This window comes from Erithacus rubecula, assembly GCF_903797595.1.
Source record: "Erithacus rubecula genome assembly, chromosome: 5".
In the NCBI taxonomy this organism is placed as follows: Eukaryota; Metazoa; Chordata; class Aves; order Passeriformes; family Muscicapidae; genus Erithacus; species Erithacus rubecula.
In genome coordinates, this window is record NC_136687.1 from 26375051 (window position 1) to 26389630 (window position 14580).

Sequence of the window (14580 nt, forward strand, 5' to 3'; positions counted from 1 at the left end):
TCAAGAAATGGATGTGAAGATGTTGCAATTGCATCATTTTTGCCAAGAAGTAGGATATATAAATGTTAAAATTAACTTTTTATTTTGTAGCCACTAAACTGTTTTTCAGGCTATGCAGAGACTACTCTTGTTAGGATTCCATTAGCCAGATTTTTGTAGACTGGTTCAAAGGCATTGCAAAGTATGAATTAGATGACTGTTCCTAGAATTAAAGGATATATATATATATAAAACAATCATGATCTCTGGGTAAAGACAGATGTGATGGTTACTTAACCAAATCTTAGAAAAGGAGAAATACAGATCTGTCAGTGCATACCAAAATTATCAACAATGTACCATGCAAATGTCAAACTCAAGGAAAGTGTGCATTTCATTTTGTATCACAAGGTGATATTTTGCATTGGATTTCTAAAAAAGTTGTTGAATTTGCAGAATCCCTTGATGAATTTCAACAGAGTTTAGAGGGATTGTGAGAGAATATCACCTCAAAATACCTTAGAAATCACCAAAATGGGTCAAGGTTCACTTTCTTTCAAATTGAAAACACGTCACAAATAATTCATCACCACTGCATTGATCTTCATTTTAACTGATGTTAAATTGATACCTGGGGTTTACAAGTGTCAGAATAGTTATTCCATCTAATCTGCATGGGTACAGAAATCCCAGTGGGGCAGCTAAGTGTCTGCTAGCAGAGTGGACATGAGCTCCTTTGTGGCACAGGCCATGTTTGCCATGGTGAGCACGACTGTCACCAGTGTGCACATCCAGAGGATTCCAGTGCTGGTACTAAACTAGTTTCCTACACAGTCCAATCACTGTGTTTTTATTTCTATTGGTTTTGCTTGGAAATACACCACTGTAGAGGCTAATCAACTCAAAATTTACACTTGACTTAAAATTCACTGTCATACCACAACAAAGGAAGTGGTGATGGCTGGGTGGGGTTTTTGTGTTTGCTTGTTTTTTGGTTGCTTCCCCTCCCCACCCCAGGCTAGAAAGATATGAGGCATTTCAGTCAAAGACAAAAAAAAAAAAAAAAAGAATTCCAGAATTTTCCCCTAGCAAATTGTTTGATTCATTCTGCCAAAATGATATAAACTTGCTTTGTATGCAGCAGATTGAGATGCTGGAGAAGAATCTGCTGAAATGAAGTGGTGGCAAAATATTGCTCAAAGTGGTACTCAGGCTTGACACAATGTGCTGGCTTTGCATGGAAACACTGCTTTCAGAAAACAATAATATTATCATTTTGGAATTTAGCTATTCTGTTTAGAAGTCCTAACTTTGTGGTTCTGGCTGCTGTTCACATCAACATGAGAAATTTAACTACAGTTTCTGCTTTTACAACTTACTAATACACCTGCTTTGCTGGGGCATTATCAATTTGAATACATGCAAATCTAAGTATTATACAAAAAATAATTAAGACCAAACAAAAAAATTTTGAGTTGGAAATTCATCACAACATATAAAGCAAATATTATTCTAAGATTAATTTATGTTTAGACAGTTTCAGCCTTGATAGTCTCCAATGATTTTCCAAGAACTTTAGAATCTTTTTATCTTTTTTGTATCTTCTTTTGTATATATTCTGAGATTTTATTACTGAAGTATGATACAATCCATAGTCAGTAATGAATTAACAGTTAACTTGTTTTCTTTTGAAAACACAGTATTTCCTTTGCTTCCAGTTTTTCACATTATTTCCCAATGATAGCTATTTACCTTCCAAATTAGAATGCAAAAATATAAGTTACACTTCTAGAATGATACAGAAATCCCACCTTTACCATTATGAAGTCAAAACTTGGGCATTAGAATGTGTCTGGTCAAAGAAAACCTTCACAACTTAAATTTCTGCCTTAAGGCATTTGCATAGGGCAATTCAGGCATGCATCACAAATATAAACAGTAGGTCAAACTCGAGATGTTATTTTTCTGGAGATTTTATTTTTAACATGTCTCAACACAAGGAGGAAATAGTTTAGGTCATGAACTGGAAAAAGCAATATTTCTTTTAATTTGTGTCCTCACTGGTGTGATAAAGAAGCTAGTTAAATTTGAATATATCCATATGTTTAGAACAGAAAACATTGTAACTCTTCTAGAATGAAAGATGCTTGAATTTCGCCTAAATTATAAAACCCCAAATGTTTTTACAAGGAAAACAGTCTACAAGTCCTGTTGCTATCATCAGTAAACAATGTTAATAGAATGAAAACATTTTTGAGAACATGCCTGCAAATGGGATTTAGTCAGGTTTTTTTTAGTCACTTTTGTGAATTTGGAACTCATATTTTTATTGACAAGAATAACACTACATTTTCCCCCAATGTACTTCCATGTCTTCAAGTGCTTGTTGCCTTTTTGCTACCAAATTGCCATATGCAATGTGTGAGAAGACCTGAGAATTTTTGACTATGTTCTCTGCACATAATGCTATAATTTTTATTTTGAACACTTGATGAATAAAAATCCCTGTATGAAGGCAGCATTAATCAGAGTATCTCTAGAAAGAACTTACCCCCTCCTTTTTATTTATGGCTTCAAGAATTTCCTACCCATATTAGCAATACATTATAAGAACTTTAACCAACTCAGACAGAAGAAACTAATTAAAGGGTATGACCCTAAATTTGGATTCAATACATTAATTCTGTTTTATCCAGGATAAAAAAAATGGAACTGGGTGCATTTCACTTCCTCACTCTCTTAAACCCTCTATTTCTCCAATATGCCTTTGACCTCTAGCCACTGTTTTACATCATACATACAGTCCCTACTGCAGTCCCTTTTCCACATACCTCTTCTGGCTGAGTAGAGCTGAAGCAAAGGGTACCTTTTGAAAAGGGTTTAGACTGTCTAGTGCAAAACCTATCTAATTTTCATAGCAAAAATTTTGTACAGAAAAAAATTGGTCCTCAAAACTGAATTTGTGTTCTCTCCTAATCCCCTCAGGGGGATTGAGTCACTTCCCCCTCCCCTGTAGGTTCTCCCTCTGAAAGCATCTGTTGATTCTCAGACTGAGCAGCCCCTCTCAGTGTCAGTGTGGTCCCCTGCAGTTAAGGGGGGCAGAGAATATCCCACCCTAAACATTTCCCTGCTGGGGCCACCAGGGTAGCACCTCCTTCCTAACACTCTTGTGTCAAGATGCTCACAGTTGCTTTGGAAATGAAAACTTGGATTTTAGAGGCAAGGTTTTTACACAATTGTCAAGGTGAGCTGGAGTACCCACTAAAGAAAGGGATCATTTATGGAAAGAGCTGGCTGAGCTTTGCCTGGTATTCTTGATCTGCAGCCAGCTGGACTGATTTAAAATCTTATATTAATGCTATATATTTCAGATGGCATTAAATTACTCATTCTTGCCTTTCCTTGCTAAAAATAACCTTTTTGGAAAAAAAGACAATTTTATTATATATTACTGATTTAATACTATAAAGTTTTTCATGAGAAGGAACAAATGAAGAATGCAAAATATGCAGTTTTGAAATTAGTCTGATGATTTTTTTACTAGCAGATATGCAAATAAGTTGTAATTTTCATCCTTCTACATTGGACTGTAGAGTTCACAAACTTTGAAAATTACCTAAGAATTTTATCTTTAAATTTTATGCTATACTGTACCATATACCTGCCCATGACAATTTTGCAACTAGAGGATCTTAAAAGTCCCTTCCAACACAAACCACTCTATGATTCTATTATTAGAGTCCTATTCATTATGGGAGGAATTGCAGACAGAGAACATTAAAACACAAGGTAAAGCATTCTGCCCTTTTTGATATAAGGCACAAGGCCTAGACACCAGAAAAATCACAGTAAGATTACTATCATAAATCATATTCGAACTAATATGCAGAACAGACTGAAAATGGAACAAATAATGTAAGCAGATCTGGGGTACACACCAGAGGTGAGGAGACATGCTCATATGTTCATGCAGCTATTCATCTACACATTCACACTTGCTGTTGAGAGAATATCTTTTCTTCTTGTTCTCCTTACAAGAACCTTAGATCACTGATCAGTTTTTCAAATACAAAGAATTGAATAGCACAAGTATACATGTGCTTTTAAACTTCTGTTAAAAACACACAAATAAGTTATGTTTGTAAAAGTGAAGCCTTGATTTCTATGTAATGTCCTAATTGTGACTTTTGATACTGTATCCTGAGAGAAATGTAAAACCTCCAACCATATTGGAAAACCAGTCTCTGAATACCATGTTGTCTGAACAAAATCAATGCCTTTCTACTTCTAGGCAAAAAAATGTCTTGTTCTGTAAAGCAGAGTGCTTGCAGGGATAGTGCTGCACTCCTGGGAAAAGAACAAAATGTTCTGAAAATGATGGAGGACACAAAATCCAAATATATCCAGCAGGTGAATTACAGCAACAAGGAGATTTCAGTACTACAAGTGAAGTGCAGCATCTCAGTTTATCTAACTTTTCCTAAGGTCTTTCAAACTCATTCTCTTTACAGATACAGTCTTCTGAACTTAACCTAATTTCCAGTGTGAAAATTTGACATCTTTCACATTCAAATCTAATTTAATCCAAACAAAAGCTTTCCTTTATGGTATTTTCCTTTCTAGAGGTGTTTTTTTTTTTTTTCCTAAACACATACTCAACCCATAGATTATTTCATATTTTTAGGGGCTTTTTTTAGCATTCTAGTTTTCCATGTTCCATGTCAGCTGAGTAAACTCTCTAGCAGAGATGCTGTTTTAATAATGAAATTTAGCAATTCACTATTGATGAAATGGAAAATCACTCAAAAACCTTGGTGCAAAACAATCAGAGGAATCATTGTTGCACAGTTGATAACTGAGCAGGGATGGCAGGGTCTATTCACTCCTGTTCTTGAAACAGAACAGCTCTGTATTAAACAAAGTCAATCAGGCTCAATTTCTAGCCAATGCTATATTACCACAGGTAGCTATTAATTGAGAACATAGATTTCTCAGACTGCCATTACTACACCAAAAAACATAGTTTGGCAGTTCTCAGACTGCTATTACTACACTAAAATGATACCAATTTTCCTGCAGTATTAATGTAAATAAGTGGTGGCACTAGTTCCAGGAACTAAGAGAAGCCAAAACAAATGTAAAATTAACCAACCCAAAATGGTACATCTTGTCCAATGTAGAAGATAATTATCTCATAGTTTCTCTGCAGTTTCATAAAGTATAAATGATGTATGAAATCCTGCTCTCTGTCTTTGGAGTTACACTTGATTACAGTAGGCATTCTGATGACATCCAGCTCCCAGTAGGCATTCCTGACTTGGCATCTTATCAGGATTATGAATACAGAAATTTGCCAAAATCAAATTCCATAGAGACATAGATCACAATATAAATGTAATTTCTGTTCACTGGGTGGTAAAAAGCATCATTAAACATAATGTAATTAATCATGGTCTTTCCAGCATAAACAAATTCAGTTGCTTTCTAGCTTTGTTCTTCTTGACATTTTCTAAATTAACATTGCAATTATTCTAAATTCACCTTTTATGACTATAATTTAATGATTATGACTTAGAAAGTAAGCAAAAAAGTATGTCTTTATCTTTCTGATTTTATGAGTGGAAAGACTTCTGCTTTGTGGAGAATATTATGACAGTAATCTGAACACTAATTATCAGGCTGGACAAATACTGTAATTAAATAGAAATGTGATGTGAATGTGAGTGATAGATAACTGATGGTACATTTTTTATATTATTGAAAAAGTACCTGAGATCTAAAAATTTTGTGCAAAAATCAACAAGAAATTACTTCTGTGATGTTGTTTCTTTTCTATTGTACTATAAATCAAAGACTGAAATGAGGAAAAATAGAGACCATTGTATTAATCAGCAATTAAATCAGCATCAGTGACACAAAACTTAGCTTTGATATGTGTTTGTTGGCATGTGTTTTACAAATACACCAGTAAATGAATGGCTTTGTGTACTTACTCTTTATATGTCTTTATCATTTAGTGCATTTCAAACATGGAAGTGAGGAATTGCTTACAAATGGAAAGCAAACCACATAGTTTCTGTTTTGCACTACACTGAATACAGTGCAAAGGGAATGGAGCAAGAAGAATGAATATAAAACTTAGTTTGTCCTCCAGTTTACCAGTGAAAACATAGAATCTAGGAAATGCCTTTTTTAAAGTCTCTTACTGACACTCAACCCTGCAAATCCTGACGACAGATAAATACCAGTACTGAGCAGCCTCCTGGAATTATTTAAACTCTTCCCACAATTGCAATGGACTTTGAATCAGGACTAGCACAGACATGAGAATTAAAACAAACAAACCTCTGTACATTCTAAATAGGTGAGAAATAGGAGTTGTCCTAAATAATTTTATTCTACCCTAATAATTGAAGAGTTTTGAGGATACAGGTTGCACTGTCAACTCAGACTTTCTAGGAAAGCTGAGATATGGTGCATTCAACAAGGAATCTTTTCTTCCCTGTACCCCAAAGCATGACTAGATTATGAACATCTTGGTAAAGAGGCAAGAAATAAAAAATGGAACTTCAGAGTTAGTGGTAAAAAGAACAAGGAAGGGGTAAGTTCTTGTATGGAAAGATAGAGAATACAGACAGGTATTTACCAACCATATTGAATCTCATGGAGCTGAAGCAATCTCGTGTCTAAAAGGACACACAGGATCAAGGCACAAAAAGTATCAGAGCACCACATAAAAATCAAAACCCTTAAATCACTCTCCCCCTTCTTCCAGATGAGAAGCAGAAATTATTGTCTTAGATGGTTAAAATGCCTAAATGTATTAAATTAAGAGTTAGATTAAGAATGGAGGCTAAAAGAGGTGAGTCTACATATGACATGACAAGATGTGATTATGATCCCATTGTCAAGATGTAATTTGAGGTGGTTGGTTTGTTTAGTTCTTTGTTGTGCTGAAAAACTTTCCTGCACTCCTGCATGCACAAACAGTCATTTCCATGCAGAAATGTTTGGAAATCTTGAATATTTTGATGCTACATCCGGTAAGTTTAATCAGAAAACAGTGCACTAACTGAAAATTTTTATAAAGTCATTAAAGAGACCTGGAAGAACTGTTTAAAGAATTTCTTAGTGTGGCAAATGCAGCAATTGATCATAAAGGCTGCTACAAACGTACAAAAGATGTGGCACAGTCATATTTTTCTTGTGCGGACATTAAATGACAAATAGAGAAGATGAGAATTTAAATTTTTCTCTAATAAGACTGAATTTGTTTAGAAACAGTAAACTTCAAAATAGCACTCTTTCTTTCAGAGTCAGAATGTTTTCTGCAGCAAAACCACTGTAACAGATTCTCAGAATGCTATCTACCCTTGCATATGACTTGCATAACAATTGGTTTAGTTAGAACCAGAGAACCATTATGGTTAGAACCATTTTGTCTGGAAAAGACCTTTAAGGCCTCTTATTAGGTCCAGCTATAAACCTTCAAGTCCACCACTAAACTATGTTCCTTAGTGCCACATTTACACGTCCTTTAAATTTCTCCACGGATGGTGACTCAAATACTTACCTGAGTAAGCATACAGCATATTGAGGGGAAAGACAAGAATCTGAATAAAAATACATCCTTTCTCCATAAAGTTCATCTGTCACTAGAACTAGGATGGATGAGAAAAGAGAAGGGAAAATAAACCCCAAACATAAAGAAGTAAGTGAGGTCCTTTGAATCCCCCAGTCTATTTCAGGCCACTCAGGTGATTCTCTGAGATGCCAAATATTAGGCAAAATATTCAAGTAAGTGAGATATTATTCTACATTCTTATCAGAATATTCAGTTTCATACTCATAGGTTATAAACACTTTGGGTGTATGAGATTACAGAGCTATAAATCATTACTTTGAAGGCACTGCAAATCAATCTGCTCTCTTGTTGCCAGACAAACTCTAATGGATATTTGCTACAGTAGTGTAAATGCTCTATAAAACCTTACAGTTGACAATGACTAAAAAGATACTTTCACCTTACATGATATTAACAGTTAATTATTTCAAAAATCAGAGGTGATCAGAAGACAATCACTTATTAACTTTGTACTTTGTTCTGTTTATAGCTGTATTCCAAATTTAATTTTAAAAAAAAGATATTTAAATCATTATCAGATACAGATCATGGTTACACGGTTACTCATATTTTCCCCAAATTCTGATTCTAACAAGTTCCTGTTCACTTATCTATTTGCCCAGGCTACCCCTCAGTTCTTCTTGTACCAGCACTGGTTTCCAGAAAGTTCCAGAAAAACATTGGGAGTCCAGCTGAGCACAGTCCCTGAGAAAAGTGTAATGCCTTCTGTGCAACCCTACAAATGTCAGTGCTGGCCAAGGAAGACTGAAAAAGGCAGGACAAAGAGCTGTATTGAATTTCACTTTTTCTTGCAGAAGCTTGGAATTTAATTGCAAAGTGCAAAGTGATCACTTAACTGTAACCTTGTTTTTTTGCCAGTGAGGTTAAGCTGATTTTACAGATATTGTATGGTCTTCTCAAATGTTTTTCTTCAGTGTACCAATACAAAGAATTTAGGGAGTGTGTACATTAGTAACTTGCTGAGGATCTGAAAGAGAGGTGTATTGTCAAAAAGCAATCTCTGTCTCTTAATTCACCCATTATTCTTTAGCTTTGCCAACCTATGCAGCTGAAGAAATGCCAGGAATATTTTTTTAATGTCAGAAGTTTGTACGAGAACATGATAGCATGAGAAAAACCCTTGCTAATTTTTTTATATTCAGGGGAAGAAGTTTAAGTGCTTTGTTTTCTTGGGAAAAAGCTCACTCTTTCCCATGTGAAAATTGGATTGTCCCAGTGACAATTACCTTCTTACTAAATTACTTCTGCACGGTGAGATTTAAACTAAGGTTACTTTTGTATCACAATTCACAGCACACTGATATTTATGAGAGCTGTAATTGGCTGCTGAGGAAGTGGTAGTAAAACTCTTAATCTTAAATAGGGATAAAATTTTTGTTTGTGAATAAGACACTCAGGTTTAGGTTAATGCCCAATAAATGTGAAAGTTCAGAACTTACTTCAATGAAAGGGTTTAGACAAAAGGGTTACAAAATTAGGTGCTCATATCAGACTTCTCAGTTTAACTACATGGAAACTTAGACATGAGCAAAACAAGCCCCCCAAACTGGGACTGGGATCAAACATGTTGGGAGTGGAAATGTTGATCGAGGAAATTGTTGTTCCTTTTCAACCAAATTTAAAATGATTCTAGATAGCTCAAAAAAAAAAAATCCTCAAAAAGCTTTGACATTTGCTCTTTCTTTTTGAATTCTTAGCAAATAGTAATGAAGGGTGATTAGAGGTTTTGAGAAAATACAGAATCAAAGGAAGCTGGATCATCCTTTATATGTAACACACCATATTTTACAACTATTTCCTGAAATAAATAGCCAAAATGTTGCAGTCACGCAAGCTTTTCTAAAACTCTCCAACAATTACTGCACCATCTATTCAGAGATGATTCTGAAGAGCTGATAATGGTCCAAATTTGGTAAAAAAATACCAAATCCCCCTTGTTTACCTCAGACATCCCTTAATAGCATCTGTCTTCTGTATATTGTTGTTCTGAAATTCATCAAAGCTAAGTGTCTGACCATGTGGTAAGTGGTTGACTGGAATTTTGGAGAAGTCTGTGGTTCAGACAAGCAATTCCGCTTTTCTTTATAATATATTCAGCTATTTCATGTATGCCTTTGAAATATGTTTATGCACTCTGGAATTATTCTAGCTATTAAATGTTACTTAAGGGGGCTGCTCTGTGCACAGTGCCCAGCATTATACTGTCCAGTATAATAGCCTTTAGGGTTCACTCTCCATTCACATCAAAGGACAGAATCCCTGGAACACAGAACCAAAAGACAAAGCAAGTCTGAAAAGCCTCAATTTTCTTTAACTACCTTTTAAAATCCTTGAATTCATTCTCCCTTAAAAGTGTGTGGCTTATATGGTTTTTACTTTTACTTTAAATACTCATTTTCCTTTTAAATTTTCATCCTAAATCGTTAGGAGGCCCAAAATTGCAGGACATAATTGTAAAAAAAATTATTGTAAAAAAGCAATTTTTCCATAGACATTTAAATGAATACATTTTGTGTGATCATTTTTAATATTCATATTTTTTTTCAGCAGTAAATTCAGCTTCTCAAGACTAGTGACTATTTTAATTTGAAATTATCAACACTAACTGCATGAAATATTACACATTAATAAATATACATTTAGATGTTCTGTTCATGAGCTAACAACAGAAAGTCATAGAATCATGAAATATATAATTGGAAGTGATTTTGAAATGTCATGTCATCTGTTTCTCAATGACAAGGCTGTCATACTTGATGTAGAGTTCTCCAGCTCTACTTACAAACCACCAAAACTATCCCCAAGCAAAAAACGTTTTATTCCAGTGTTACCTTTCTTAGTACTAAAACCTTAATTCTAACATGGAACCACAATCTTTCTCTAGATTGAATTTATTAGTTCTTATTTCTATTAATTGTTGCTCCGCATGGCAGACTTTTCTTCTCCTTGAAAATGATATTGTGTTCCCTCCATCTCCATATTCAGGTGCATTCCTTTCCCTCCACAATGCAAGTGCAGGGATGTTCTTCCATCTCTGGCCATTCTCACATCAATTCTTTAGTCTCTCTTGGACTCTCCTCCTGAAGAGCAACTTGCAAAACCCTCTGCCTTCACTGCATGTGAAGCTGATGTAAAAAGCACATGTCTAAGAATGGAAAAACACATCATTCTCAGGGCATTTTCTGTTATGACAGCAAATAAATGTCAGCCAAAGCCATTCCACCCCTCAGCACTTGTGGGGTCAAAGCTGCTGGCAGCTGACTGAGACATGCAGGTAGCAGCAAACAGGTGAGATGAATGATGGACTGCCAGGAAAGACTCTGGTATAGCCAAACTTTTCTTGGAGAGAAGTTCCACAGACTCCATCCTTGGAGGCTTTCAAGACACAACTGGATAAACTTCTGAGAAACCTGGTCTGATCTCAAATCTATTCCTGCTTCAGGTCCCTTCCAACAAGTTACTACAGACGCCTTTAATTTTTCCATTATTGAATGGAAATTAATTGTTATCTACAAAAATTACTGTGAAATCAGGTTGGGTAGAAAGTATTATAATTGAATGCAGTTAAGCATTTTGCTCAGTGATTTACCTCTTTACTGTACTTTACTTAGTGTTTTTATTGCTCTTGGATAGATATTGCTGCTTTTGCATATGGTCTGCACACACAGGGTACTCTTGCCCTGGAGCCATACCTTACAGCAAATGAATTATACTACATTATATGATAAATAATCTTCTTTGGAAGATGAGCAAAATACCTTTTAAACCAAATAGTATGGTATAATCTTTTTAAAACATACACATAATATATTGCAACTCAAGTGAAAATTCAGCATTTATAGCATTCCACGGGGTAATCACCTTGTTATTTTCTTCCACAACATAGCTCAGACATGATCAGTATTTTGTGATATATACAGGGACTGTTTGATGATTTTCTTTCTCTTTTCAGCAGTAACCAAACTATGACTCCAAATTGTATGCATCAGTATTAGAAGGAAAACTCAGATTTTCTTACTATAAAATCTGAAAATATCTCACATGGATGTACTGAGGTGAGGAAAAAATATCAAAGGAAGAAACCCAACACATAAGTAATAGATTATTGTGTATCATACCTTAGTACTTAGCATTTATCTAGAAAATGTAGGCTGTGTTTACACAGTCAATCAAGAGAATAATGAGTAACTGCAGTAAATGACATCTGAGCCCCTACCCCTGGGGAGAAGCTAACCTAGATGGACTTGAATCCAGCAGAGGCTTGGTTGTGGCCACATCATTTTCCTTTTTCTTGTCCTTGAAAGGCTCAGCCAGGCTGCAGCAGGTGATGGCATTAGTGCTCAGCTCTGACAGACTGCACCAGGAGGAAGGAAAAACATTGTGCCCTGCTCTGGACCCAGCTGGGACCCAGCTCAGCCTGCAGCACCTCTGCACACCTGCACATCTCATTTTTGGTGAGCTGGTGCTGACAGCTTCCTTTCACAGCTGCTGTCTCCCAGGAACAGACAGCAGAAGTGCCTGCAGCTCAGGAAGGACATGCTGCTCAAACTGGGTGCAGTCTGTCAGTCTGTGTCAGTGTGTCTGTCCACAAAGGACACAGCAGACTGTGAGTGGGAGCTGGGCAGTCTGAATGGGAGGGAGGATGATGCAAGTTCTAGTTTTGACTAACACCCAAAATATTTATATTGCAAATATGCCCACAGTGCTGCAGGAGATACACCACATACACACAAACATTACTTATACAGGCCTATAAAAAATGGGAAAATAGATTCAGAAGTCAATGTTATTTCCAAGTGTGACTTTTACCAAGTCAAATAAGAGGTTTGAGTTCAAGAGTTATAACAAAGAGGTGATAGAATAAAAAAGACAAACATATCTGGGCCAGGATTAAATCACATATTTTGACTAAAGTTCAACAAACTTGGATTCAATTCCAAACTCTTCTCCAAAATAGTAATTGGGATAAATACAATTTTATAAAGCCTAATAGAAAGTAGCATTCAAGACAGGAAGATTAAAAAGAATATAAAGTTCATTTTTTTGGGCTTTTTATTATTATTCGCAAGTTGCCTGATGTTTCCTGTGATCAATGAAATGTTAAAATGTTCACATATGAACATCCAATAGCAAGGGATATTTTAAAAACAATGAGGAATACCATTCTGAGTAGGTAAAATGTTACTGGGCCTATATGGTGTTACCATTAAATAAAAATTATGGCACTATAGAAATTCAGTGCAAGTAGACACAAGTGCTAAGTGAAAGTGGTGAAACTATTGTAATTTTGGGCTTAGCAGTAATATTTAGAACAAAGTCGCCTGGCCCTTAATTATTTAAGTCAGGAGTATGATGCCCTAATGAAACGTATAAGTTTAAAGTGTAAGATTCTGCAGAAGATAAGAATGATCAATTTTTTTGCTATAACTGTGAAATGAGATTTAAAAGTCCAGAAGTTAACCTAATGGGATTTTTACAAATCCTCAGTTTTTGTTTGTACTGCATTTCCAGTAGTTCAACCCTTCATGCTAACAAAATAAAATAAAATAATTTGCATGCCATTTCCTCCCAGTTAATGCCACTGATACCAGTGAAACTAGTCTCTGAATATGAGATGGTGAATTCAGGTTGGTGGAATCTAAGTGCTGCAGTGGAGACATTATCATGATCAGATGCATACAATAGCTTTTTGTAGAACTGATTCAGTGAGTTTGGTAAACTGAATTACTAAAGGATAATGAAGAATTACCATGGGATAAGAAGCAGCCTGTATGCATTAGTTTTCTATCTGCATATCTGCATTTTCCAGCTTAGGTGAATTGTGGTAAAGTACATTTCAAATATTAAATATTTTAAGCAAAGTTTTCTGCTCATATATCTATAAATATCAAAGTCTGGATAATATTTTGTATTTATAATTATATTTGCATGGAAATGTCTGATCATTCTGTTTTTCAGTATCTTAATATGCACAAGCACATGTCACTTTAATAATTAAGTTTTTTTTACAGCAAAACAAAAGTGAGGTTTGCACACTTTTATTGCAGCTGGATTTTCCAGGTGACTCATTCCCTTTTGAATCTATGCAATAGACAGACTAGGGTATATCACTATCTGCTTCCATGTACAGAAAAGAAGACATGATGTAGTAACAATAGCATGTCCTCACTGAAAGTTATAAAGCCACCACAGAATGGAGTATACACATTTGTTTAAAAATATTCCCTAAATGGAAGCAGTTATATAATTTTAAACTTTATTGTCCTTTATCATAAAATAAGGTTTTTTTGATAGTAAGCTGAAATGCCCCTCTTAATTTTAGATTCAATCCCTTACTTTTCTGGGTTAAAATCTGTCTGATCTTACTATGATTTGCACTTCAGAAAAATGAATATTAGAAGACTCTCAGTGCAACATTGTGATCCTTGTTAATGGGATATTTCTCAAACAGATTTTTTTTTTTTCAAACATATATGTACATATATTTCATACTTGGTACTTAAAAGTGAAAAGTAACACTGTACATTTTTGTGAAAAGAATATCTACTGGTTGGATCTTTGAAAATTGCTTAAGTCAGCAGAGCAATATTGTTTCTATACCTATTATTTCTAAGTGTATCCATGAGGTAAACAATAGCCATCGTCTCCAATAAATAGGGTGAGGAATTCAAGAAATGGATGCATTCTTGATTGAAACTTCACTAACTTCTTTAAAAATAATGCTTCTTTCCTGTATGATGAAACACTGACATTACTATCTTAATACTTCCCTTATACTCCCCTATATAAAATAACCATAGAGCTGTTATGGTTACTTACCCTTCACAAAGCTAGAATAACTTAACATTTTGCTACATTTTAGGAAAAATCCTTTTAGATGTGAGGTTTCTTAATATTAAAAGAAATAAGCACTGTCACCATATTTTGTGACAAAAACATAAAACATCCTTAAAGGT

General features: G+C 35.0%; 1 protein-coding gene across 4 annotated transcripts in view; it reads right to left on the reverse strand.

Moving 5' to 3' along the window:
- The window catches only part of DLC1 (DLC1 Rho GTPase activating protein), a 246650-nt gene that overhangs the window by 164675 nt on the left and 67395 nt on the right, over positions 1-14580 (reverse strand). The gene's annotated exons all lie outside the window — the stretch shown is intronic.